General features: G+C 46.0%; 1 protein-coding gene across 4 annotated transcripts in view; it reads right to left on the bottom strand.

Annotated features, from left to right (window-relative positions):
* ZFHX3 (zinc finger homeobox 3) overlaps positions 1-25,455 on the bottom strand; it is a 1,295,574-nt gene that overhangs the window by 45,421 nt on the left and 1,224,698 nt on the right. The window lies entirely within an intron of this gene.

Genomic DNA, 25,455 nt, shown 5'->3' with positions numbered 1-25,455 from the left:
TGCCGAAGCGGAGAGCATGAACTTAACCACTCGGCCACGGGGCCGGCCCCAGGGAAAAAAATTTTTTAACAGAATCATAGACTTTCCTTTTGAAGTCATTCTATTCTTTACCCACCATTGGTTTAAAACTGACCAAGGAAATTCTCTCCAGGTCAACACACAATGCTTTAGTAAAGGTAGAAGAATGGTCATTTGCAACATTAGGTTAATCATGAAGTAAAATGCCATGTGGCCAAGTGGGGAAGAAGGGGATAAGATATCCTAAATGATGAGGGAAAGGAAGTGAGACATTTCTCTCTTGTTCTCCTGGCCCTTTGGATCATTATCCAAAACATTCATTAAGAATGGGCTAAATGAATGAATAAGGCAGGCAAACCAAGGCAGGCTACTGATGAAATGATTAGGACACTTTTGAAGAGCACACCTTCCTGGGTATAGAGACATGAAAGCCTGGCTGTCCACATCCGTCACCCGAGGCCAGCACTGGACCAGACCTCACTGGGACCACCTATTAGGGTGCAATCTAGGGCTATGGATTTGGGGCTCTGTCCAATGTCACCTAAGTCCCTCCAAATTCAGTTCTACTTTTCAATATTTCAAGGTACTAATACCCTCCAAACCTCCAGAAAATAGCTTCTAAATTTCATCTCACAAAGGAAGTAAAAGGAATTCAAAGTAAATTGACCTCAGAAGGTTTATAAAACACTTGAGGAAGAAAGTATCTATTTAGAGTCAGATTTTCCTAATTCTTCCCCAAAACACAATGGAAGTCCAAGTACTGGAAAACTGAACTAGGGGTCAGGGAACATTCTTTCTTCATTACCACTAATAGGGGATTTATGAGGCAGTCATAGGGAACACAGATGAAATAAGATACTCCTTATTTTCATCTCCAACTAAGAGGCCTCCACATACAATTTCTACGTCTCCTTTCTGTCTCAGTGCCTAGAAAAGTTAACAGCCAATCTTCCTGCCCCAACCTTTAGTTCAAACAGAGGAAAATCAGGCAGCCATGGCTTCAAGTCAATCAGATATACAATGCCATATTAACACTATACATCGTTTAGTAGAGGAAAAGATATATATACAAGTATTAGTAGAGCTATAACAAGCAAGTTACACAGGATGACATATGTACCATCTTAATTATGTCCGGGAAGGATGTTAAATTCACATTTTAAAGCTTTTGATAAAATTGTTCAACACTGTAATTATAAAATCCATCTTTGAATGGTGATACTAGTATTCAGTCTCAATATTATTAAATTGGGTCTACGCAAAGTATCTCTTAAAATATACTCATTTGCTCCAATATATGCTGTGATATAAAATATCTGTAGTACTGATACATTAATCAAATTTGACGATGCAAAGGGGTGGCTCAATGGCCTCTCCTCTCCATCATGCGCTGCGCGCACACACACACACATTATCACCTTAGATGGAGACAGTCTGACACCTACAAAACAGAGAACACCCTGATGTGGTGATGAACAGTGTCTGAAGGTGCTGCTCTGCAGAGGAGGGAAGGAATTTGCCCAATGGGAGGCAATCTCCAAGGCCAGCACCTCCCTCCTACACTTTATGTGGGCTGCAGCCATCTAAGCAGAAAGGTAAGAACTCCTGGTCACTCTGGCATTGACCCCAGTTCTCTGAACCTTTCCAAACAAATCTATTCAGAAGATAGAGTGTGAAGAATCAGCACATCATTGATGCAATGAGCAAGGAAACTGCACAGTGCTTTGTGACTATTCCTGAGCCCTCATTCTATAAGCCTACTTGCGTCTTTGCTTTCTTCCCTCCCTGTCTTACTACAAGCAGAAAAGTGAAGGCCGCTGAGTTCCAACGAGGTGACAAGACAACAGAGATTAATTCAGGAACTTATTTTGCTTCTCTCTCTTTCTTTCCTCTCCTTTTATTTTAAGATTTAAAAATCAAGTCTTCTTCTTTTGGAGTTCCTAGGTTTAATATTGTCATTTATGACTCATTCATTAAAAGGCTTTTATATACTTGGTGGAAGAAGAAATGATTAAGAAACTGCTGGACAAGCCAGCTTCCTTTACAAGGGGATCACTGTCCTCACCCCCAGCTAAAAACCAGGTCCCATTCAGCCAATTAGGTACTTCTCTGCAGTTCCATGTCTGACGTACAGGTGTCGCCCTCTGCATGGCGAGGCCTGGAAGGGCAGCTAGCTGCAGGAGGCAGACACCGTCTGGGACGCCTAACCTGAGCATGTGGAAATAATATACATCTTCAAGTGAACTGTCTGGTCCTGGGGAAATAAAATAGGACATTCATAAGCAGTTACACCATCTGTCTTTATACCATCATCAACAGCAAGAGGAAAAATAGCTCTTTAAAATGGATGAAAGCCCAGGCTGACAGTAACCAGAAAACTGTGAGTTCTGAATACCAATAAAGGCAGAGAAATGATTAAAAAACAGAGATACAAACTATGAATTCATCTGGACAGCTCAGGCCCACAGTGCTTTGTAGGCGGGGTATGTTTTATTGGTCCCCAAGGCCTAAAGTGACCCCACTAAGATCCAGGCCTCAGGCACCCACAGGAAGGGCCTGGTCTCCCTGCACTGGGAACACGTGGGCACTAGGGACACAATGGCACCAAGCTCCGAAAGAGAGAGCTGCGTCCACACTCTGAGCTCCAGGCTGGGGTTATCTGGCCCTCGTCCCCTTTAGGAATGTATAATTGATACCCACATGCTGATAGAATACAGGGTGGAGGGGAGGGTTTTTCCCCACAGATCACAGATCGCATTTTCCCCCGTGAAGTCAGTGGCAACTGGCCGGGGTCATTACAGAAGCGGATTTTTTTTTTCTATAATATCAGCTACTGACAGGTGGTGGGAACAAATGAAGACCTGGTGGACCAATGATCCGGTTTTATCTGGAAAATCCTGTCTTTCCCTCAGAAGATGAAGTTGCTTTCCTTCACCAAGACATACAACAGCCACTGTGCCATTTTTAAGGCCGAAACAGACAAATCAAAACCATCTTCTCCTCAAACAGTTTAATAATATTTCAGAACCCAACCAGAAGAAACGAGGAATGCTTTCTCAAGGGGCAGCCAGGACCTACGGGAGGAGGTCATCTCAGCTCCCTTTGCCCCGCCGGTGCTTGGCAGGAGGCAGCAGGCACAGCACATCCCAGACAGAATATCTATTTTTTAGAAGACCCCAGAGAAGGCGCCTTTAAACCCCCCGCAGGAGCCTACTTAGATGGACACCCTCCACAGTAGCCCTGAATCTAGGGCACCCTCCTCTTTGGATGTATTTCATGTTAAAGGGCTGGGGAAATAGAAGCAAATTCTGAATAACTGCAAGGTCTTCCTGGTGTCCCCTCTGCCTCCAACTTCCATGTAAAACAGTGACTGAATGCCTTTAAAAAAATCTATTTCCATTACCACCTCCTTTTTACAACTGCCTCTCCCAGGCGGCACTTACTAGCACTTGGGCCAAACCCAGCCTGCTCACGTCACTCATGTCTCCTGGTTAAGGGCAGAGCTCTCAGGTATAAAAATTTCAGCAGATAAATATAATCTAAAAGGGAAGCGTTTCTAGGGCAGCTTAGGATTCTGAGGGGTGATGACAACACAGCCCTAGAAATTTCCCTTCAATCAAGGTGGTTTTCCTTACCACAAACGCAAATTGTTCTCTTAACATATCTTATTACTTATCATGTTGGTGAAGGTGATGGCATGATTTCCCAGTCTGTGGTGAAGTCTGCTCCCAAAAGAGGCACGTGTGCCAGTTGGCAACCCCATGGGGATTTGCAATAATTTTATGAACCTGGAAATTGGTTTGTAGAAGGAGCACCAGTAGAAGCAAAGATAGAGGTGCCCTCACCATGAAGTCGGCACTCGCTACCACCGCACACACTCTTCAAATGTGCTACCCAAGAAAACTTGCCAGTTGCTAAAAAATGATGCAGATCACCCTACTGGGGCCGAGTGCCGTGTCCATTGGGTGTATTTTACCAATCGCTTACAGACTTGAAGGAAGGGGAGTCAATCAATGACTAAGACTAGTCCCTCTGTTCCTAACTTAACAGGATAATGTAGATTAATTCAAACCTTCCCCCAAACCTGACAAGGCCCCCATAGAGCCTCGATGGGAGAGAAATTTGGAAATTCTCCTAAGAATCATGGTGTCTCTACCCAAGGCTCTCAGGCAATCACATTACTTCAATAATACACCAATCTGGGATCCCTGAAGAATGAAATTGTTCTTTCCTTTTTCTTTGGGGGGAATGATGTTTGAGGGTGGGGGGAAAATAAAGTGCGTTTGTCTGTCGGCAGGCTCAAGAGCTGAGAAACATTAGCTGTCATGAACCACAATCAAATCAGGTTTGAAATATTTAGCAGTGGCTTGGAAAGCGCGGTGGTGCAGCTCTGACAGGCGAGATGTGCACAGACACCCACTTTCCATTATAATGGAAATATCAGGCCTGTTCTGAATATGTATAACCCAGAAAAATGTATTGATTTTTCATTCGGCATTAAAAAAAATGAAATAGCCTGCAGCTGTCAAAAGCCTTTTGTTAAAAGCTCATCTTTCCTGGAATGAGGTTTACCAGAAACAAGTTTTAATTGTATATAGGACTTCTTCTTTGAAAAACAAAATAACCAATCTGCTTACTTTGAAGATAGGGTTAAAGCTTTTCCCTTCTCCATTTTCAACCTAATTAACCGAGGACAACCACCAAAGCAGACGGGAAAGGCCCGGCACACTCGGACCAGCAGGAATGACACAGAGGGTGGCGGCCACTTTTGCTTGGAGTCTCTGTGATGGGTAGTGGGAGGGACTCCATGACGGTGTCTTGTCCTCTGGTTCCTGTAACTCCTGTGTAGATGCTGGATTCTGTGGCTCCAGACACACTGGCCAATGGGTTGTCCTCTTGAAGCCTCGACCGGCACAAGTGGAAAACAAGGCGGACACTCTCGTGTGCCCAATCCTCTTGGCCTTTTGTTATGCATAGGAAACCTCAAATGGTTTTAAACAGTCTACAGAATATGCATGCTTTATTTTGCAAATACAGGTCAAATCAAATCCCACAATAAAAAAGATGACTGCTAAGGTCTAGACCACTTTTTTCAAATAAGATCCAGTGCATTAAAATTCTGCCACAATAGGAACTTGTAACAAGATGTGATCTGCAGTGCTGATGGACAGACACCTCTAGTCCCATCTTCCCTCTCCAAGCCAGCGAGGAAGGGTGAGTGGTGGTGACGCTTGTAATTGCGCCCACAGGGGTGGCCACTAACTATGTCATTCTCCCTCTGTGACTTTTTGGCAAGTGTGATCTCACTGAATGGTGACCACAGGTCCTGTCAGAGGGTGATTCTGCATGCGTCCTGGACTAAATCCCAACCTCGCAGTGACACCCAGATCCAGGACATGAGAAGCTACCCTGCAACATTCTGAAACACAGTTTCTCAAACATCTACTCCATGGTTGTATTCCATGGTGTCTTTCCAGCCCTGACAGTGTGGCTGGAACCGGCCTGAGAGGTAGCTTTGGGCGATTAGGTTCTCTGGGTGACAATACCACAGCCCCAGAAATTTTCCCTTAAATCAAGGTGGGTTTGCTCACCACAAATGCGAACTGTTCTCTTAAAACATCTTACACTTAGCATCTTGGCAAAGGTGACTGCATGTTCTCAGGCACGCACATGGAATACGACACTTACAAGTCTACCCTCAAGTTCTTTGTGGATAATCTGAATATTCTTTTTAATTGCTGGCAAACTTTGTCCATCCATTTTCTGCATCTTAACAGGGAGTAGATTGAGGAAAATGCCAAATCACAAGACAAAGGGCCTAGGATCCAAATCAACACTGGTGAGTGGAACACTAGTAGATACAACTACCAAAGTCTAGGCAGGAAACCTGAAGAGGTGAAGTGGTGGGGAGAGCAGGCAGGGGCTCCAAGGTTGGAGCGTTCATTCATTCATCAGAAGTGCAATATTTTTCCACCTTTTCAGGATAAGAGTCTATTTCTTTTCCAATAGACATTAGAACTTCAGGGCATTCAGTGAAAAGTATGCGGTCCCCGTGGACTACAGGCAAACTGGCATCCTACAGCCCTGCTGGCCCGGCCTCTCTCAAACCCCTCTCTCCACTAGGACCCCTGGCATTGGGTTTAAGGGACAGACTCTGGGAAAGGCAGAGCTAGGTCTCCCTCTCCAGTCATCCCTGTCTTCAGCATTTTCCATTTTCTCACCCATCTAAGCTCTCTGCCAGGCCGCACCATCTTGCCAAGGACCCTTCTCTACCAGGCAGATGAATGGTCAGGGGACAGCCTGGCACTCCTGCAGGGAACTGTCCCACCTGCTGGCTTTTAAAAAACTTCCTTCCAAACTGCTATCTGGTGTTTTAAAGAAAACTGCCTTCTCAAAGATCACACTTATAAAAACAGATTTCAGTCCTCTGAGAGGTAAGAGGACGTGAGCAGGAGAGGAACTGGAGGACACAGAAAAGAGGAGACACACTCCCTCTAATGACAAGTTCTTTTTCACGTGACTCCTTTCAGTGATCATCTTACTACAGGAATTCTTTTTACCACTAGGTGTTCGTTTCCCAAATACACCTGGGGCTGCAGTGCCTGGAGTTTCTGGACAGAGCTTGAAAGGCGAGAAAGGTCTGCCAGCCTCCAAGGGGGCTGCCGGGAGAATCCAGAACTGAAGGAGCTCGGCCCCTCGCTGCCCCCACCCTGACCTTCTTTCCTGCCCCCACCCCACCAACCCTGCCTTTTGGCACCAGGCTAAAAGAATCAACACTCTGAAGGCAACTCCGGGTATTATTAAAATGACTAATTGGAGAATAGAGACCATTTATGCCTTTGTATATTTGAAGATCTTGCCACTGTTTATAGAAACAAGAAAAATGGGGACTGTGCGGCAAGAGGGAGCCTGGAAAGGCCGGGCCCTGCTGCAGCCAGTGTGTTTGGCCCCTGCTGGAGAAAGCGAGGGCCGGCTCGACAAGAACCGACTCTGGGGGGCCTCTCCGTTTGCTTTTTACTGAATTTCACCTCTGACTTGAACACTGACAGGAGAGAGCATTTCATGGGTCCAAAGTGGCCACGGCCTGTTCAGGCCTCCCAGAGAAAATGTCCTCTCTTTGAGTCGTCCTCCTGTGCGAACAGCACAGAAGACCGGAGCACGAAGTGAAAAATGCTGCCGTTGTGTGGCGAGGGACGGGTCCTGCCATTTTTCCTCTCCCGGGCAAGGCCACTTGGTCATTTGAACAGTGTGTCAAAACCATGCTAGAATTAAGGGGGTGGGTGGGGGTCAAGAGAGGAGAAAAAGGGAGGAAACGCCTCGAGCCAGGATTGCAACAAGTTCCATTTATCTGTGTTCTCAGCGAAAGCACCTGGGTTGCCCCCTGCAGAAACGCAGAAAGGATAAAAGCGAGTGTGCAGTGACAAAGCTCGATGGAACTAAATATGTCGCTGACTTGCCTGTTGGCTATTCACAGGAAGATTTTTTTTTTTTTTAATAACTGAAAGACGTGAGTTCCAGTTTGTAAAATACAAACCCAACCCTGAAATGGTTTCAGAATCCACTCTAGACAAGAAATCCAGCCCTGGCCTGGACTCCGAAGCGAACTGAAGTCAGCGGGGATTAGCTCCCTGGCTCTACAGAGCCAGGACTGCTGCTGCGACTCTCACACATGAAATGTAAAAAGGCACCTTCCCCGAGCGTGTTTGTAGTGGAGCGTGATGTGATTGTGTTGTCATTTATGGGAAATAATCGCAGGCCCATCTCTCCCCTTCCCCCCATTTTCCACTCCAAATAACCATGAAAAATTACACTTCAATGTCAGGGCGACGACAAAGGCGTGCGCTCTCGGGGAGCTCAGCGGATTTGCGGGGTTTTTTTCCTTTCTTCGGACAAAAACTACCTTCAATTGTACTTCATTTAAAACGTGATCTAACAAATACATTTTGACAAGTTCCTTTCTCTTTTCGTCCTTTCTTTCAAACAGTATTTTGCACAGTTTAACTTCACACCAAACTGGAATGTTCTGGAAAGAAGAGGCAAGCAAAACAGAATTCTTGAAACCAAGAAGGGTGGTCGTCTGTCCACCCCCCAACCTCCTGCCTCTTTAAAAACAAAATCGTGGAGGAAAATCCTGATTCTAACTCAGTACGCTATAGAGAACGAGAGGGGAAGGGGAGAGAGTAAAGGGTCATGTCCTAAGGACAGAATATTTGCTGGGCAAAGGCAAAAAAAGCCAGGGTTAGGAGGAGGAAAAGGGTCTTGAGGGAGGAATAAGTGGTCTCATCTGCTTGCTCATCAGAATAAACCATGTAGTGGATTTGGAAGCATCATCTAAGGTGCCTGGATGTACAGTCAGAACCGGGGATTCACGACCACATGGGGGGATGAGGAGGGGAGCCTCTCTAAGGGGGTACAAGTGCCCTCTACTCCTCCCTCTCTACAGAAAGGGACATTTTTCAACTGAACAGATCTGCCTGAAAGCTTTTTAACATTCCAGGTGTGAGGCCTGAGCGGTCCCTACAAGCATCTGTCTTTCAGTAACACCCTGCTGGAAATAAACACTGCCAGGCTTCCACAGTTAGAAGGGAGAAGACAAGACAGATAAACACACGAGTGATAGAAAGAGTGTAAATAAAAAAAAATTAACAGTTTCCATTAAAGAAGACTGGTATCAACCTGTGAGTCAAGACTGACTTGACTTGTCAGGGAGATCTTATGCTTAACATACAGACAAGAAACAAAAACAAAACTGTGGTGTGCTTCTCCATCTATTTATTTTTAATTGGAAAATGTTAGAAATACATAGATGAAAAAAAGTCAAGGCAGGCTTGAAAGTGTACTTAAGCATCTATACACAAATGAAGGTGTATGGGAAATGAACAGGATGTACCAGAAGTGATATTAAATGATGGTGATTAGAACCTAATGGGTGTAAGTGAAACCTTGTGGGATGGCTCTTGTAATGGGAACATCAACACTGATGGAAGCAATCTATACGAGAATGATAGCAAGGGAAGAAAGGTGAGGGGCAGCCTTGTAGACCCAAAGCATTTACAACGCCGGGGAGACATGATTTGACCACGCCAACAGGAATAATGAAGATTTTGGGCGAGGAGATGCAAAGAAGCAAATTGAAAGAGAAACTGGTGAACATTTTGTTTCTGGCCACCAAAATGAATAACACACAACTGAGAAAAATAAAACCATGACTCCAGGGGTCCAAATCATATGGTGACATAAGTGAGGGACTCAAATTCCCAGCCTTTGTTGCCTCACTCTTATGTTTACAGTGTCCGAAGGCTCTCTAGCCTATTGAGAAAAGAGCTTTATCCCTGTGAGGCACAGAATGCAGAAGTATTAGTCTCCTCCTACCAGTGGACAGCAGAGTGAGGGACTGACTATCAATGAGCTTCATTTTGCATGATCATAAGCCACTGATATGCACAGCTGGTAAAACAAGCTGATTCATAAAAACAAAGCACAAACAAAGGCTTACACTTTCCAAACCAAATCTGGGGAACAGACATCAGGCCAACTTTAGGCAACACTGCACCCAGCAGAGCACCAGCTAAACCTGCTCTCCCTTGGCCAGACCCAAGTGTGCACAAAGGTCACTGCATGTGTTAACAGCATTGCACATTCCAGAATGCAACGCTAGAAACGCATATAACCCTGGAGGTGGCCCAGAACAGAGTCTTACATCTCCAAGCATGCCGGGGAGTCTTCTCCACACATTCACTGCCTGACGCAAGCGGAGAAGAGCCTGCCTCTGCCAGGAGCATTTATGGTCACACTCGAGACATTTAAGGATGTGTCTACACGTGGAAAGTCAAAAACTGGGCCATTCTCCAAAACCATCAAGTTCCCAAACATGCTTCAGCCTGAAACAAGCAGGCAGCAGAAGCAAAACGTTTCAGTTGACATTTCCTAAGAAATTGCAAAGAAAGTGAAGCAGGAAGCTGAGGTACAGAGAAAATCCAAAGGTTTATGTTCAAGAGCTTTCCTGCATTAATGGGAGAAAAAGCAGATGGGATTGCTAAATTGTCATTTGTAACATGTAGCTTGTACAGCTCTTCTGTGCCCAAAGGAAGAAAGAAAATTCTTGGATCTTCTTTCCTTTTTAGAAACTCCAAAGTTATGCCAGTGGTTAAATCCAAAGCCTCTATATTTTTTAAAATTTGGATCCTGTACAATGAAATATTCTTTTTCTAGGGCTTAACAAAATGCTACCACCACCACCAGCCCCGCCCTTTCATAATGATTTCAGCCACAGCCGCCCCTCTTCAAATCTCCCGGAGCTACTGACTGTGCTGTAGACCCAGCCTCAGGACGCTGTGCGCATTCATTCAGCTGTTCCTCCTGTAAGGTGTTTCTCAGACCTTAAGAGAACAGGCTGGTGTCCTTTGAAAAGGAACACATTCCATTACACACTCCCAAATTTATACTGCAATACCTCCCAAGGCAGAAACCACAGAATCATGATCATTAAGACAAACAACTCAATAAAAGTAACAAATTCTAGACTCACCCCCATACTCTTTAATGGCGTGAAGACTTAAAAACAACTAATACATGAAACCTCTAAGCAAGAAGATATTGCCATGAGTTGAGAAAGTCATCAAGGATCTGGGCAGAAAATGCAATTCAGTGACCAAGAGTTGGTACTTAGGACAGTGAGGGTAAGAGAACTAAAGAAATCTGTAGCCAAATTATACTTTAAAGAAATAATTTTGGATGTTTACATTTTTCTGTGTGCACACTGCAACTGGAGAAAGTACTAAAAGCCCAGTGACAGGGAAATCCCTGAGTCAAAATCCTCCTCAAACTTGCAAAAGTGTGCAACTTTTTCCAAGTGAATGTGGACTCCAAGCAAAGAGAGACTAAGGAAAGGAAATCACAACAAGTAAAACGTTTTGCTTCCCTTTGTAAGGCCAAGATTCCTAGCAAGGAAGGGAGTAAAACAAGCCAAGGTGTGAATGAGAAGCAGCCGGAAAGCAACACAATCTTGAAGATGCAAGTGCCCAATAGTTAGGAAGAAAAAAGTAAATGGGATTCCTCACTTATCAAGCAACATCTTTAAATATAAAAAGGAGGAGGAGGAGCAAAGAGGAGGATTTAGACGGCAATCAGAGAGAAATTTTAAAAAACTCCAAAACCTATGTAAGAATATATCTTAAAATTAAATATATATTATGGCAGAAAAAACAGATCAATTTCTGTCTGAAAAGAGTCAGGCTATGAATTGACTCAACTACTAAAAAACTTTGGGGACAGGTTGGAAAGAACAGGAAATGCTCCAGGAGAATGGAAATGACAGAAAACTGAGCCCTTAGGAGAAATAATTTGAAGAATGGAGACATAAACAAGAAAAGATGAATGGGTCAGTGGACTAAAAACAGAGCTGTGTAAAATTTAGCTAGATACAATCAGGGTGGCAAAGCCAGAAATTTCTCTAAGTGTTTTAGAAAATATAAAAAGGATGTAAGTACATAAATATATAAAATAGGCAGGGTAGTCCAAATAAGGAGAAGGCATAAGAGCATAAACACTAGTAAAATGGACTTAGGGAGGAGAAACGATGACTGTTTGCAGAGACCTGGTCATCAGAGGGATCTGCCTTTGATTGGAGGGATTTGGGGCAGCTGACCACAGGCACCTCAATTTTATAGACTAGGAGACCGGGGCCTGGAGAATGGCAGGGTTCTAAGACCACACAGTGAGGTAACCCAAAGGAGGGTCTCCAAAGCAAGATGAGGGACACTGGCCATGGAAGGAACAAGTGGTCACGGTGACACTTACGCAGGCAGACAAGCAAAGAAAGAAGCAATGGGTAGTCTGAAAGGTGAAGCCTGGCACCCTGCTCCCCAGATGCTGGATCCTCGGGAATCGTCCTCAATTAAAGCTGTGATATTGAGGCAAATGGATTCTAAGAGTGGTACCATGGCTGTTCAAGCAATATCTAGTTTATTTTACATTTTGAGACAAAAGGCATAGCATAGATAAAAATGGGCTCACCAAAACCGAAACCAACCAAAAACCAGTACCTAAGAACTCAGATATCCATGTTTTTAGGCAAATAGAACCCTGTTAACTTCCTGCCCAGGGTTAACATGGTACACAAAATAAAACCACCATGTTTAAAGACAGAACAAGCCATAGCTTGTGCTCTCATGCCCTCTGTCTCTCTCTCACACACACACACACAGCCCTCTCTTCCAGCTCTTTCTGGAAGGGGGGAATCCCAGAAATACTGCTCCCAAATGGCTTGGGGCAGTGCCCATCACAGATATTCTGGATCCAGGGTGAGGTCCAAGGGGCTGTCACAGCCCTGAATCCCTGCCACAGAGAACTAGCAAAAGCCGGGTAATTGCTTTTTCCCCTTCCACTAATAAGCTTTTCAGCAGAGGAAGAATTCAGCTTCCTGTAGTCAACAGACCCTTTTTTTCCCTGCCTCTCCTTGCTCCAAATAATCTAAAGTGACTGCAATTTCAGTGCTGGCTCTCCAGCATTCAGCTCCACTGGCTGAGGTCACGGGGTGTCAAGTGAGGGCTCTCCATTTCTTTTCTACTCTGCCTTCACTCCACCCATGCTTCTTTGTAACTGAGGCAACCTGCCTCCCCAGCCCAGACATCATGTGTATCACCAGCCCACGGTACACACTGACTTCAGTCGGGATTCCAGGAAATGTTTTTTAAGGTCCAGAAAACACTGGAGGAGAAAAAAAAAAAATCTCTTTGCTATAAACAACTGATTAGTAATGACCAACATCAGATGCTCTGGTGACCCGAGCCACTAATTTCCTGGTTTTGAGAAAATGTACTGCAGTAGGACATTTTTTTTGTGGTGGTTAAACCATGTGGCTGGTTGTGTGGTTTTCGGTTTAGTTTTATGCAAATGACTTTGGTTCCTAAATTCTTAAGATCTTGCTCCGTATTCAGGGCTTTGCCATCTTCAAGCCTGGCTTCGTGTGGAATCAGCTGCAAGTGGGCTGCTCCAGAACACTCTGCCCCACCGTCTCCTCTGCCTCATTACCCCATGAATGAAATGCGATTTCAACTATGAAGGGAAACACCGGTGCTTCCCCTGCTCTGTCTTCACACAGACCTAAGCAGAAAGCGCAGATAGGACTGAAGGTGAACAGAGACAGAGAGACAAAGGGAGATGGACTGAGTGAGAGAAAGAACAGGTGTGTGAAGGGAGTGAGGGAGGCCCCGGCAGGTTCCTGTCCCTCGGAGTGGAGGAAAAGAGGGAAACATGCAAATCAATGCCAGAGCCCTGCTTCTGGAAGAGCAGCTCCAAGCAGGGGAAACAGAGGCAGGTCTGGAAAGATGCTGCTCACTGGGCCTGCAGCCAATGCCCATGAAGTTCTGGAAAGGACGGAGAGAAGGGGAGATGCACCCAGGGAAAAATGTGAACACCCCCACCCACATGCGCCCGGAGGAGGTAGATGCTCACTCCTGGCTGCAGCCAGGCCTGTGATGGGAATTTATTTCCCTCAATTATGTGATCTTGTCCCCAGTCTCAGTTCATCAGCACAGTGCAGCCAAGTCAATGAAAGGCTCTATAATGAAGTAATCATATGCACGTAGACGACCCAGCACCTGCCCACCGGGTTGGCAGGGGTTCAGCCACACCCAGCCCTGAATCAGCAGACATGGGCTTTCAAGTCTCTCCCAACCCTCCACGTCGCCCCACCGCCCCCCAGGGCTCCCATGCTCCACGTCAGGTCACCCCCATCCTGCTCCAGGAACTTACTTCCTGGGTGGCATTTACTTTGACCCCATCACAAATGCCCTGATTGCAAAGAGAAGAAGGAAGGGACTGGCTAAGTAGGACTAATCAGTACAAAGCGCTAGCTACTTCCCTTTTCTCCTGTTAATCCTTTGCTGCAAAGAGCCTGATCACAAAGCCCAGTACCACATACCCAGAAAACCTCCATTTGCTTAAGTCATTACTATCTAATAATAATAATCATAGTCACAATTGTCATGTAACTCAAGTAGGTACTATCATTATTCCCATTTCACAGATGGGGAAACTGAGGCTCAGAGAGGTTCCAGTAATGGCAAAGGCCACAGAGCTGATACCAAGGCCCATGTTCTTCATTGCTGCCTTTAGAGTCGCCATTATGGCCTTCCCAGGAGAACTGACACTTCTGCTTGTGCTGTCCATCCATCCACCTATCACATACTCATGGAGGGTCTATTCTAGGCACGGACAGCACAGCTGTGAACAAGACGAGAAGAGTCCCTGCTCTGAAGGGGCAGGGGTAGGAAGGCGGGCAAGGGAGTCAGACGAAAAGCAGCCACATAAGCGAACGTACTGTGAGCCGGACGCTGATGAGGACAATGAAGCAGGGACGGGGACAAAGGGACCCCAGGGGTATTCCTTCTACCCCTTGCAAACTTCAGAACCATATAAAGCTACCTGACCTCGGCAGGGCTGCTATTTGAATGCTGGCTCTCTCTAGTACGAGATCAATTTGGAGTATGGAGTAGGTGGGCTTTATTTTTCTTAAACGGGCTGTTGTGGAAAAAAGTCTGCTCCACTCACTACTACATAAGAGGTGTCTCCCCCTAGTGACACACAGACCTCCCTGCTGCCGGCACCACCACCTTCCACCCTCCGGGCTGCAGCCAGGTAACCAAGTACCAGGAGGCAGGCATTACATCTCTCTCCAGGCTACATGGGGCCTCGAGCCTTGGCCCGGCTATCTCAAAGTACCCTGGGAACTCTGGGGCAGAGGAAGTGGTGTTCTGGGATTTCTTAAGTATTAATGGGTGAACCCGGAGCTCCTACAGGGCTGCTGGTCTGTACAGTGTGTCTATGGCTGGCAGACAAGAGGAGCTGGATCTGTGCCTGAAGAAAGGGTGAGGGGCCAGGAGGAAAACAAAATAAGTGGAGAGATAGGGGTAAGGGGGCCACCTGGGGGAGCCCCTTCCAGGCTGGGGATCTGTGGGGACACTCAGGACTGGTCCAGAAAGACAAGGCCTAAAGCCAGAGCAGGAACACAAAAGCATGAAACAGGGGAGTGTAGGTGATGGGAGAGGAGGCAGAAGCCAGAAATTGGGAGCCGAATGGAACCGGACGCCACTGGGCCAACCCATGAGAGCCGAAAGTGAATGTTAATAGGAGTTTCCACAGTGACGGAAGCCTGAGGACGAGCCGTTGCCCCTTCTCCAGCTCATCCCATTAAAAGCATCAGAATTGTGTTTTGGGGAAGGGGCCAGAACAATTATTGGAGCCTTAACTTGGCTGCTGCCTTTTACAGTACACTTCCCAGAATAAACTGCCCCAAGACTTCATCCATCACCAAAAAAGGCAACTGTAAAAACACTCATGGCCAGCCCCTTCCCTCACACCAGCACAGTCATTCTCCCCCCTCCCCCGCTTGCTGGCTGGGGGGGGCGGCGGGCAGGCAGGGGTGGGGATGGGAGGAGAGGCGGCTCAGGCCTACTACTAATTGCTCTTGCGGATGCTGTGTAGTGTGGGGGCCGCTCCCAGCGCTGAGCAGTTAGGAACTTCCCAAATCATTAACCTTTCTCGGAGTGCTTTGTACTGGGAGGTGCTCCCTCTGCAGCCTATTCAGGAGCCCTATTGATCTGCCGCACACTCGGTGCCTTCAAAGTTGTTTATGATCAATATGCAAATTGCCCATGGCATTGATCTAGTATTAATTTTCAATTAGGGAATCCACAAGGGGTCTCTGAGGGTCAATACCTAACAATGCAAAGGAAACTCCACTGAGGAGCACCGGGCCTGATGCTGATAAAAGCCTCCCTAAGCCTCCTTCTCAACAGTTCCAGGCCCTCAGGACTGTCACCTTCACTTTGGCTCATTCGGTTCCCTTCTAAGTCAGACCCCTTCGGCCGCCTCCCAGGCTGGATCTGTGGCTGTCGCCCTCTGACTCCACCCTCCATTCCCCCACACCCGGTGCCACAGGGACACTCCCTGGCCTGCCAAGTGTCTTCCCCTGACACCCGCCCTCTCGATCAGATGCCCCAGGACAAGCCTCCATGTCTCCCCATGCCACACCCAGACCCAGGACCACTCTCTCCCCCAGTTCCCCAACCACACATACCTTTTTCCTCCCTCTCTCCCTCTCCCTCGTTTCTGCTTAGTCACGGAACGTCACCTTGGCACGCTGCCATGGCTGGAGCTGGCGAGCTGCACGGTCCCCAGAAATCTCAGGCAGTCAGGCAGAGCCGCCAGGCTGCCAGGTTATGCTTGGCAAACAACCCACTGATGTCATTTCAAAAAACCAGGGGGGAGGAAAAAGGCACAGCTTCAAATCATCTGTTTCTCCTTCTTTCTTTCTTCTAGCAAAATTTTTCTTCCTAATGAAACATGGGGGTGGGGGGCCAGGGAGATGTTAATTACTTTACCACTTGTTCATGGTTCCCAGAAGAGGCCACAGCCCGCCCTTCAGGAGCGCAGGGCAGTGCGTGTGAGCCACTGATGGCCGTGTCCCTGGGGAGAGCGTGCCCAGCTGGGACTGGAGTGACCCGGGAACTCAGTCATTCCATTACGGCCCCTAACAGCCCCAGAGAGACTCGCGTGGGAAAGCTGTGCGGCCAAAGGAGTTAAAAGAGAAAACTGCATCTGGTTCTCCTCCCAGCAGGTATGGGGATGGGCAGGGTACAGTTGCCCTCCAGCTTGGGGACCAGCAAGGACTCTGTTTGCCTTCCCTTTCTGGCAGGGGCTCTGACTACTCCGTGTTTTCTTTGCTTTCTCCATTTGGAATAAACCCTCCAGAGTATCTGGCTCTCTCGTATCCCATGATTCTGCTTGAAGCCCCAATGCCACACCAGATGGGGCACTTTCAGCACTGCCACTCACAGTGCAAACGGGCGCATTAGCTAGCCAGGCTAATTGGTTTATGGATAACATTAATTACCATGTTGCTCATTAATGGATGAAATCTTTATTGGTTCCATTGATCAGCAGACTTGTTAGCTGGCCTCCTAACCAATGGCGGATGTAACAAGCTCTCTTATTGGCATATCAATTAATGAAATCAATTCCTGGCCAGCGGCTGCCATTCGCCTCCCTGGTTGTTCAGAGGTAGGAGACAGAGTCCTGTCAAGCACGCCTTTGCTTAGAGTTCCCAGTTCTCAACTGACTTCCAGGTGGTCTCTCTGCCACTTGGGGCTCATCTATCAAAGAAATTCACACCTACTCTTCCATTGAAAATCACCCTTCCATCTTCTAGTGGTGACAAGAGTGCTACACTCTATCAGGACACATACGCTGGAAGGAGAGGTGTGAGGGGTCTGGGGACTGTTAGAGCAAACAGGAGGACTGGAAGAATCAGGAGATAGTTCCAGATTAGGCACTGATAGAACTAATGTGGTGTACAGACTGGACTCTGGAAAGTAATCCAGCCAACGATGTGACCGGCCTGAAAACACAAACCATAGTCATCAGCCCTCTGCCCAACCAGGGAAGCCTTCCTAGACCTCCTGGCCTTCCTATCCACAATCACACCCACTGATCACACCTAACGGCATCCACCTCCCTCAGCGCCTCCAACCCTGTATGAAAACATTGCCTGCCCATCTTAAATCCCAAGCCCCAATATGGAAAAGGTCTTGTCACATTAGGAACCACCACCTTACTATGACCATCAGTAAATTTTTGCATGCAAGTAGCATTCTAATATTTGTTGAAATGCATACATTAAACTGTTTCAACAACATTTATATCATTGTAAAGTCACAGTTGGGAAAAAAAATTTCTCTGGGAAGCAATGTGTCTTCAGGTAGGTTGTTTTAGAAAAGGCTCAGGGACTAGGGTGCGGGGTGGAGCCACAGAACCATGGATTTAAAGCTGGACCCACCAATGACTAGCAAACCCCAGGGCACGAACACTACGACAAAGGGGACTGGCTGATATGCCTATGGCCTTGAGATGGTATGTGGGGAAGGCCTGATACCCCATGACATGCTTTAAAAGGATTAACTGGAGTTTGCCCCAAAAGGGAGAAGCTTGAAATATTATTCCAGATTTTTTTCTAAAAGCCAAGATAAATTAAATTAAAAAGGGGAAGAAAATTGCTACTCCACTCAGCGGTGCTAGTGCTATTAATAACCTTTGCAAGCATGCACATTTAACTCAAGGAGAGAGGGTACAAGTGACAAGAACTAGTGGAAAGCAGATGGGGGTGGGGAAGAAGGGCACTTTTGGTAGAACAGGGACAGAGCACAGGAGGCTGATGAGGCCATGGCTCAGGGACATGATTCTCAGCATTTGAGAGGCTGGCTCAGGGCTTCTAGGATAAACAGTAGAAATATTTCCTCTCATTTATAAATAGAAAGTGACATTTTTCCACGTGAACCATCAGTACTTCCATATTCACAAGACAGAGGTGAGTCTTGAATAGACCAAGGCAGGGGCCAAAGAGAGGAGCCCCAGCTGGGTGGAGACTGACAGATAGCAGACAGAAGAGGGGCAAGAAGCCTCAGAGAGGAGGCCAAGACCTCTTCACTCTGTAAAGCCACTCTTTACATAGAACAGAAGGCTGCACATTCTATGCAGTAGTCACCCAATGTGGGTGACAGCAAGATACCCAGACAAGGGGCCCTTTGTCAGCCACTCAACACCATACTGATTTTTCCAGCAAGAGCGGCCTTAGGGTCTTCCAATGGCAAGAGTCCCAGTGTGCTTCTAGGGCAGAGCTCCTATAGTACAATGGTGCCCGGGCTGGTCTCTGCGGAACCCCATAATGCTCAGGGGTTTTGTAAATTTTGATTCCAACTTCATTTTAAATCGGTTATTAAATTACTGGTTATTATTAAATGCTGTAATAATAAAGCATACTCAAATGTGATCTATGCCAAAATTTAACACACTGGAGGCCAGGGCATTAAGGTGGCCAAGTTAACTAGTTTTTGTGTAGACCTGGGAGTAAAACAACTGCTGCCATTTCTGCTTAATTGAAGACTCTTCTGAGATTGCAAGGCACACTGCTAAAAGCCATCTGGAAGTACTTGCACATGAATGAGGATTTTATAATAACGGAACCAAAACAGAAGCTTAGTCCACACTACATAACTACCTTCCTTAACTCTTCATTTTCATCGAAATATTCATCAACTCTGCTTTATTCTCATTTTTTGGATATGTAAACGTTACAAATCTTAACTCCTAAAATAACCATAGCTGTAAAGGTTCTAAAAAATTATTTATATATTGGTTTCAACTTGGATTTCATTTTTTAGAAAAGAGGGCTCCACCCATAAAAGGTTACAAACCACTGTGTCATCTGATGTACATTCCAGAGTAAAAGTGGTCTGCACTCTTCGGAGAGCCTCTCTGAGGTACAACGTGCATAACGTAAAGTTTCCAATAAGGATTCAAAAATGCACAGCTCTAAGGTAACAGAGCACTCTTACCCACATTTACCCACTATTATTACTACCTGGCACACAAAAGATAATGTGCCAAAATGGAGAGAGCTGTGCCACTGTGGAAAGATTACAGTTGACTTAAAAGTATTGTTTTATGTTGTGTATTTTCTTTACAGTAAAAATGAGGAAGGAGGATGGTCTCTTGATGGCCTCCGCTGGAAGCAAACACCCAGTTCCTTTAAGCAAGGGCTGCATGCTTCATCTGCAATGGTGAACGCTCAGAATGGCGGTTGTCCTTGCTTTGATGATCTAACCAGACAGAAAGCTTCCATGGTGGTCTTCTCCCCCAAAGACAAGAGCTCAGAAGCTCTCACGCTAAGACAGAAAAGAGGACTTGTCTATTTGACCATTTATTCACTGAGTCATGAAACAAATCTATTAGCTTGTGTCTACTAAGTTCCAGGCATTGTGGATCCACTAGACAAGGAGGACAGATCCATGACCTCATGGAACTTACCCTCCAGCAGACCCACCTTGGGTGACATAAGATAGCTATGTTATATCCAATCCTGTCACTGAACCATCATGTCGACATGCACTGGGACAAGAAAGCCACGTCTTTGACTAGGTCTCTGAAGGATGACAAGGTTGGCCTTGGGTGGTCTAACAAGGCTGCCATGCTAGGGTTCTAAGTTGGTCACATTCACTACTACCAGCGAACAGCAGGAATCATCATAGAATCAAGCCCCACACACTCTGAAAAGACTTCACGTCCAAGACCCCGATCCACGCTTCCCTGAATCTTCACCTGGGTGATAACGTATCAAGGTTCTTCCACACCAAACACAGTAATAAATCAAATCTTATCAGAATTGAGCTATAAATCTGTGAAGACTCCAATAATTTCTAGCCAAGGGAATAACACCACAAAAGTACTTTTTAAACTAATTACTCAGATTCGAAGTGCTGCCCTAATGAGCCTTCTTTCTGCCCAGAACTTACTAAGAGGAAAAACTACCTTCTGGTGCAGTAATTACTGCTTTCCCCTTCAAACTTCTAACTGGAGATCGATGCTGCATTTTAAGACCCATTGATTTACAATTAGCCTGGCTTTCCTGCTAAAGTGTTTTTTAAGCAGAGTTTACTTTTATTTTATTTTGAAATCTCCAAGATCTGGTTCTTGGATTTTTACATCCTCATGAGAGGGGACTGGAAATCTCAAAGAGGAAGATACACATCAGAAGAGAGAGGAGTAGATGGATGCAAATCAGATGCAGAAGAGTGGTAAGGGGGAAAGGGAAGCTGGTCCGTTCACAGGAGAAATTCAGAAAAAATTTTCTTTAAAAAGCCAAAACTTGTGCCAAATGGGAAGGAATCAAGAAACCCAAAGAGAGGAAGCAGAAGGCAGGGCGGCAAGGGGGAGAGAGCTAGGCGCACAGCCTAATCAAGTGTAGCTGCTGTCAGGGTAGCTAGCTGGAGCAGCTCTTTATTCCTCTCCTGTTTATTAGCATCCTTGGGAAGAAAAAAAAAAGAAAAAGCTTTGTGCATCTTTGCAAAACAAAGCACTAGTTAAAAATAGTGTGTGCAGCAGGGACAGTGTGCTAACATGAGGGTCCTGGCAGCTCCAGCATTTGCACAATCTGTCCCATGAGGAGAGCAGAAGTAAGCGAAGCAATTAAGAATTTCATGCTGATTGCTTCAACCATGTTTTTCTATGCCATAAAGATAATAGCATAAAGGATATGGCCTGGCTTCCTCCCCCTCCCCTGCCTGGCAACTTCTGCCTTCTGTCTTTTGGACTCTTTCTTTTCTTCATCTTCCATGGTTGAGGACTCAAGATGCTGGTTAGCTGGCCTGGTACCACTTGATGGAATCTGTCACTTCAGTGCTTAAAGAAATAGTGCCAGTGCACGAGAGCCTCTCCCTGTGCCTGGCCAAGAGCAAACCCAGAAGAGGACACAGAACCTGAGCTGCATTATTGAAGTCCCAAAGATGGAAGACTAAGAAACAGGGACACTGCCTCTGAGACCTGGAGAGCCAGGCTCTCCATGGGCCCCCTCCTGCCACTCCCATTCTCGGCTCTTCACTATTGCTAGCTCCCAACAGTGACTGGCAGAAGATGGTTCTGGAGGGTGAAAGTGAAAAATAAATTCCAAAACAACAATAAAAAGGAGGAAAAGAAAAACTACTACCTTTTTTTAAAGAAACGTTATTTTTTAGCAAGATTGTATAGGCCAATTTCAAAGACTAATACGAAAAAAGTGCAATTAAATCCTTGAAAAACTGACAGATCAGCAAAACAAAACCACCCGGAGGAGAGCCCGATTGAGCCTCATTAAGAAAGAGTTCAGCCTGTTTTTAAAACCCTTCTTAACACTTAGCTGGGTACCTCCCAGCAGTGAGAGCCCCCAATGTGGCTGGCATAATTAGTGTCAGAATGGAAAAGAAAAAAAAAAAATAAACCTAGGAAATAGAAATTAAAACACAAATTTAAAGGGAGGGGCTGGTCAAATGGGAAAACCACTCCAAATTCAAACAATACACTCCCATCAGTCCATCTGAGAGCAGTGGGGAGATACAAAGGAGTCCCCCATACACAGAGATAAATACGTGCCAGTTAAACAGAGAAAAGGGCTGGAGCAGAGTGAGAAGATTTATGCTGCAATTCCCCATCTTCCACCTCTCTCCCTGCCCCTCAAAATATATTCCATACTGTGGTCACATCAACTCCAGGAGGCGGGGTTAACGGCAGATGGACGGCAAACTGCACTGACCTCTACATCAATTACAACCATCACGCCTGACAATGGAGAAATGAGATCTGGTGACAAATATCTGCACCTCAGCTGTCAGGATCACCCAAAGGTGGCGTTTACACACGTGTGTAAAACTGCGTGCGAGTGAGAGCACGAGGAATGCATACCATGGGAAACCACCAGCCCGTAATAAGGAGACAGGGTGCTGAGATCCATTATAGAAGAGCAGGCCACTATGGAAGGAATACTCTGGAGATGGGAAGGATGGCAGGGAGATGAAGCCATTTTATTAAATCAGGCAAATTCTAATTTATTCTGCAGAGACAGAGCAGAGAAAATGGATTCATTCTCAGTGTATCCTCTGAGCCAGCTCCCATCACTTCAAGCAGAGGAGGAGGAGGAAAAAAAGGTGCCAAGATTCATCTGGAAATCAAGGGAAGGTTTCCCCTTTAAAAAGCAAATACTACAATATATTTATTTCAACTCTTGCACCAGGAATATGGTAAATAATGCTGATGCCAGAGAAATTTGGGGGGTTTTCTCTGGCTCTGACTACTCCAGCAGGTGAAGAGGCTCACAAACTCAATTCACTGCAATATGAAATCAAAAAGGCCACTGCAGCCGAGCTAAGATGCTGACAAGGACAGGCAAAAGGAATTCTGGAACATCTCGCCCAATGGCAAGTAATACCACCTGCCACCTTCCCCACAGTGGGAACTTAAATGTTGATTTTCAAGTTGGAAAAAATGGAAAAGAAATGCTGTGCAGAAGAACACCAAGCACAGAGGTTGCCTTTCATTAACAAAAGGCGCTTAGTGTTTAGACTGCAATTAGAAATCCAAGGTTTTAATTAAACAATTACATAAAGTTAGTTTGGCTCCCCATATGGGCCAACACTTCACCAGTGTCTTGGGGTTAGCTTGGCAATGAGCACTTAGAGCTCTGGCTGTTATGAAGGGAAAGGAAATGATGACACAGTGTACACGTACCTATAAAGCCAGGCACTGTCTCTGTCTGTCTGTGGTTCCCAACCACGTTCTAGAGTGAAGAAGCAGCCAGTGAGATTAACAGGAGCAGCCGCGCTGTGGTCAGACCATTAGCCATCAGAAACACTCTACTACTCGTGGCTGAACAGAAGAGATTATTCAAAGGGTCATGCAAAACGTGGGGGGGTGACAGGGGACTTCTGATACCCCCAAGAACTGCTTCTCTAGCAAAGCACAAGCCAGGTGCAGACAGCTGGCTGAGAGGCCCCTTTTAACCAGGAGGGATTTACAGGAGCTTAGATACCTCCAAACTCCCAAACAACCTCTGGGAGGGGACGAAAGCTATGCGCTTGCTCCACCTGCCGCTTTTACACCACTTGGGCAGTAGCTGTCCAGGACGATGAGAAGGTGCACATGGGTCCAAGGGCCCAGATTCCACAGAAGACTTAGATGTCGATGCTTCCTAAACACAGAGAAAAGTCCTCTGTGGCTCTCAGCCATCAACACTCTGCATGTCCGAGAGCTGCAAACTAATGTGAAATTGGTTCTTCCAGCATCTTACTAGCCTTGAGAGAAAGAAGGTGGCCACCTCCTCCTGGACCCTGTTGAACGAACAGCTTGGGCCTGGTAAAGCAGATATCTCCAAGTGAATGGAGCCTGGCTCATAAGAACAGACAGACAGATTGACCAGTTTTCATTCCATGGCTCCAAAGTCTCCATTATCCAGGGAAGCCATACGAAGAACTCCACACTGACCCCTGCAGGAGATGCTGCAGACTACAATGCCTCAGGAGCTAAGCCCAGCCTTATGTTTCATAATTCCACATTCTCCTGCTTCCCAGCCTGCTTGAAACACTGCTTCCAACCCCAAAAATGGCCATATCAAATGCTGAAGAATTCAGCTAATACTGACTGATGACCTCATATGTGCCTAGTGCTGGGCTATCTTCCTAGGTGTTTCTAATCAAGTCACTGAAAGAAAACCTTAGCGACAGAGCACATTAGTTGGCAAAAAGCTCTATCCCATATAATATCCAAGGCTCACCAAATTACAGGGTAATCAATATGCTTTAGTTTTACAGACCACCAACACCGCTTTGGTTTTCCAAGAACGGGAAGTTCTTCAAACTACTTGGATAATGGAAAAATTAACAAAAACAACAACTAAAATAACTTAATTTGGGGTTAAAAGAAGCAGAGGGGTTCTTTTTCCCCAACTTCAGGCTACTGCCCTGCTAAGTTTGTAAAGAACTGGGAAATTCAAGGATGATTCTGAAGACTGTATAACAAATTCATTCCACTGGAGCTGAAAAGCAAAGTTGCCTTCCCCACCAGAATCCTTCAGCTGCCAGACAAAGGAAGGTTTTTCTTGCTGTTTCCACCACCTGATTGTGTGAGCTGCCTAAGAGAGCAAGGAAAGGGGACCCCAGCAACTCAGCCTGAATGCAAGGCAGCCAATCAGAACTAATCTCTGCCCTGGAAGTAAATTCAGCGTCTGTTCCATGATCTAGTACCCAGGAGGGCGCAGGCGGCAGGGGGTGGGCTCAGTTCCCTTGGTGCCCCCGCTCCGTACCCCAAAAACTAACCAGGAGCTTTCTTGGCAATGCTTTTCACCACAATCATCCATGGAAGAAATTACTTTAGATCAAGCCCCAAACTAAATCCAAAGCAACGAGTTTGACTTTATGACTTATTTATTTCTTCCTTCGCGAACAGAAGGTTAATATAAGAGCAACTCCTTGGCAAACCTTTAAGGGTAATTCAAGCGACACTGATGCGAATCAATGTTCCCTTTGTGAACACATTACTTGGCAGAAACTGGCTTTTTGTAACCCCCTTAAACCTAGCCGGCAAAACAAAAAGAAGGGGAAAAAAAATGTCCTTCAAACAAAAGGATGAGGTGAAAATAGAGAGAGAGTTGACTGCACTTTATTCTCTTTCATAGAAGCAAATGGATCTGGTGCTTTTATACATTAATCAATCAATATCACTGACTGTACATCAGCAGGGTAGCCAAGTTATGAATGACCTTTCTGGCAAAGAGGACACTTTTAATGCTCATAAGACTGCTCATAGCTTAGCAACTTTCCGAATTTATGCCTGCATGATTACCCCTTAGAGGCGAGTGGCTGTTAGCGCTGCACTAAATATGGCAAGGTTAGTCGTTTCCAATTTGTGCAGACGGAAGGAGAGATGTGGACATGCTGCCCCACTTAGGCACAAGCTGCCGCAACCTGGGCAAGGTAGAGGGCAGAGGCACTGGCAGCCACGGTCCCTGCCCAACAGCAGGGCTGGCTTCCCCGCTGGACAGCTAGCTGGGCCTCCTGTTCAGCTTCAGGCCAATCC

The sequence above is a fragment of the Equus przewalskii genome, chromosome 3, assembly GCF_037783145.1.
Source record: "Equus przewalskii isolate Varuska chromosome 3, EquPr2, whole genome shotgun sequence".
Lineage (NCBI taxonomy): Eukaryota > Metazoa > Chordata > Mammalia > Perissodactyla > Equidae > Equus > Equus przewalskii.
Note: the sequence above shows the minus strand (reverse complement) of the source record. Positions and strands in the feature narration are given on the sequence as shown.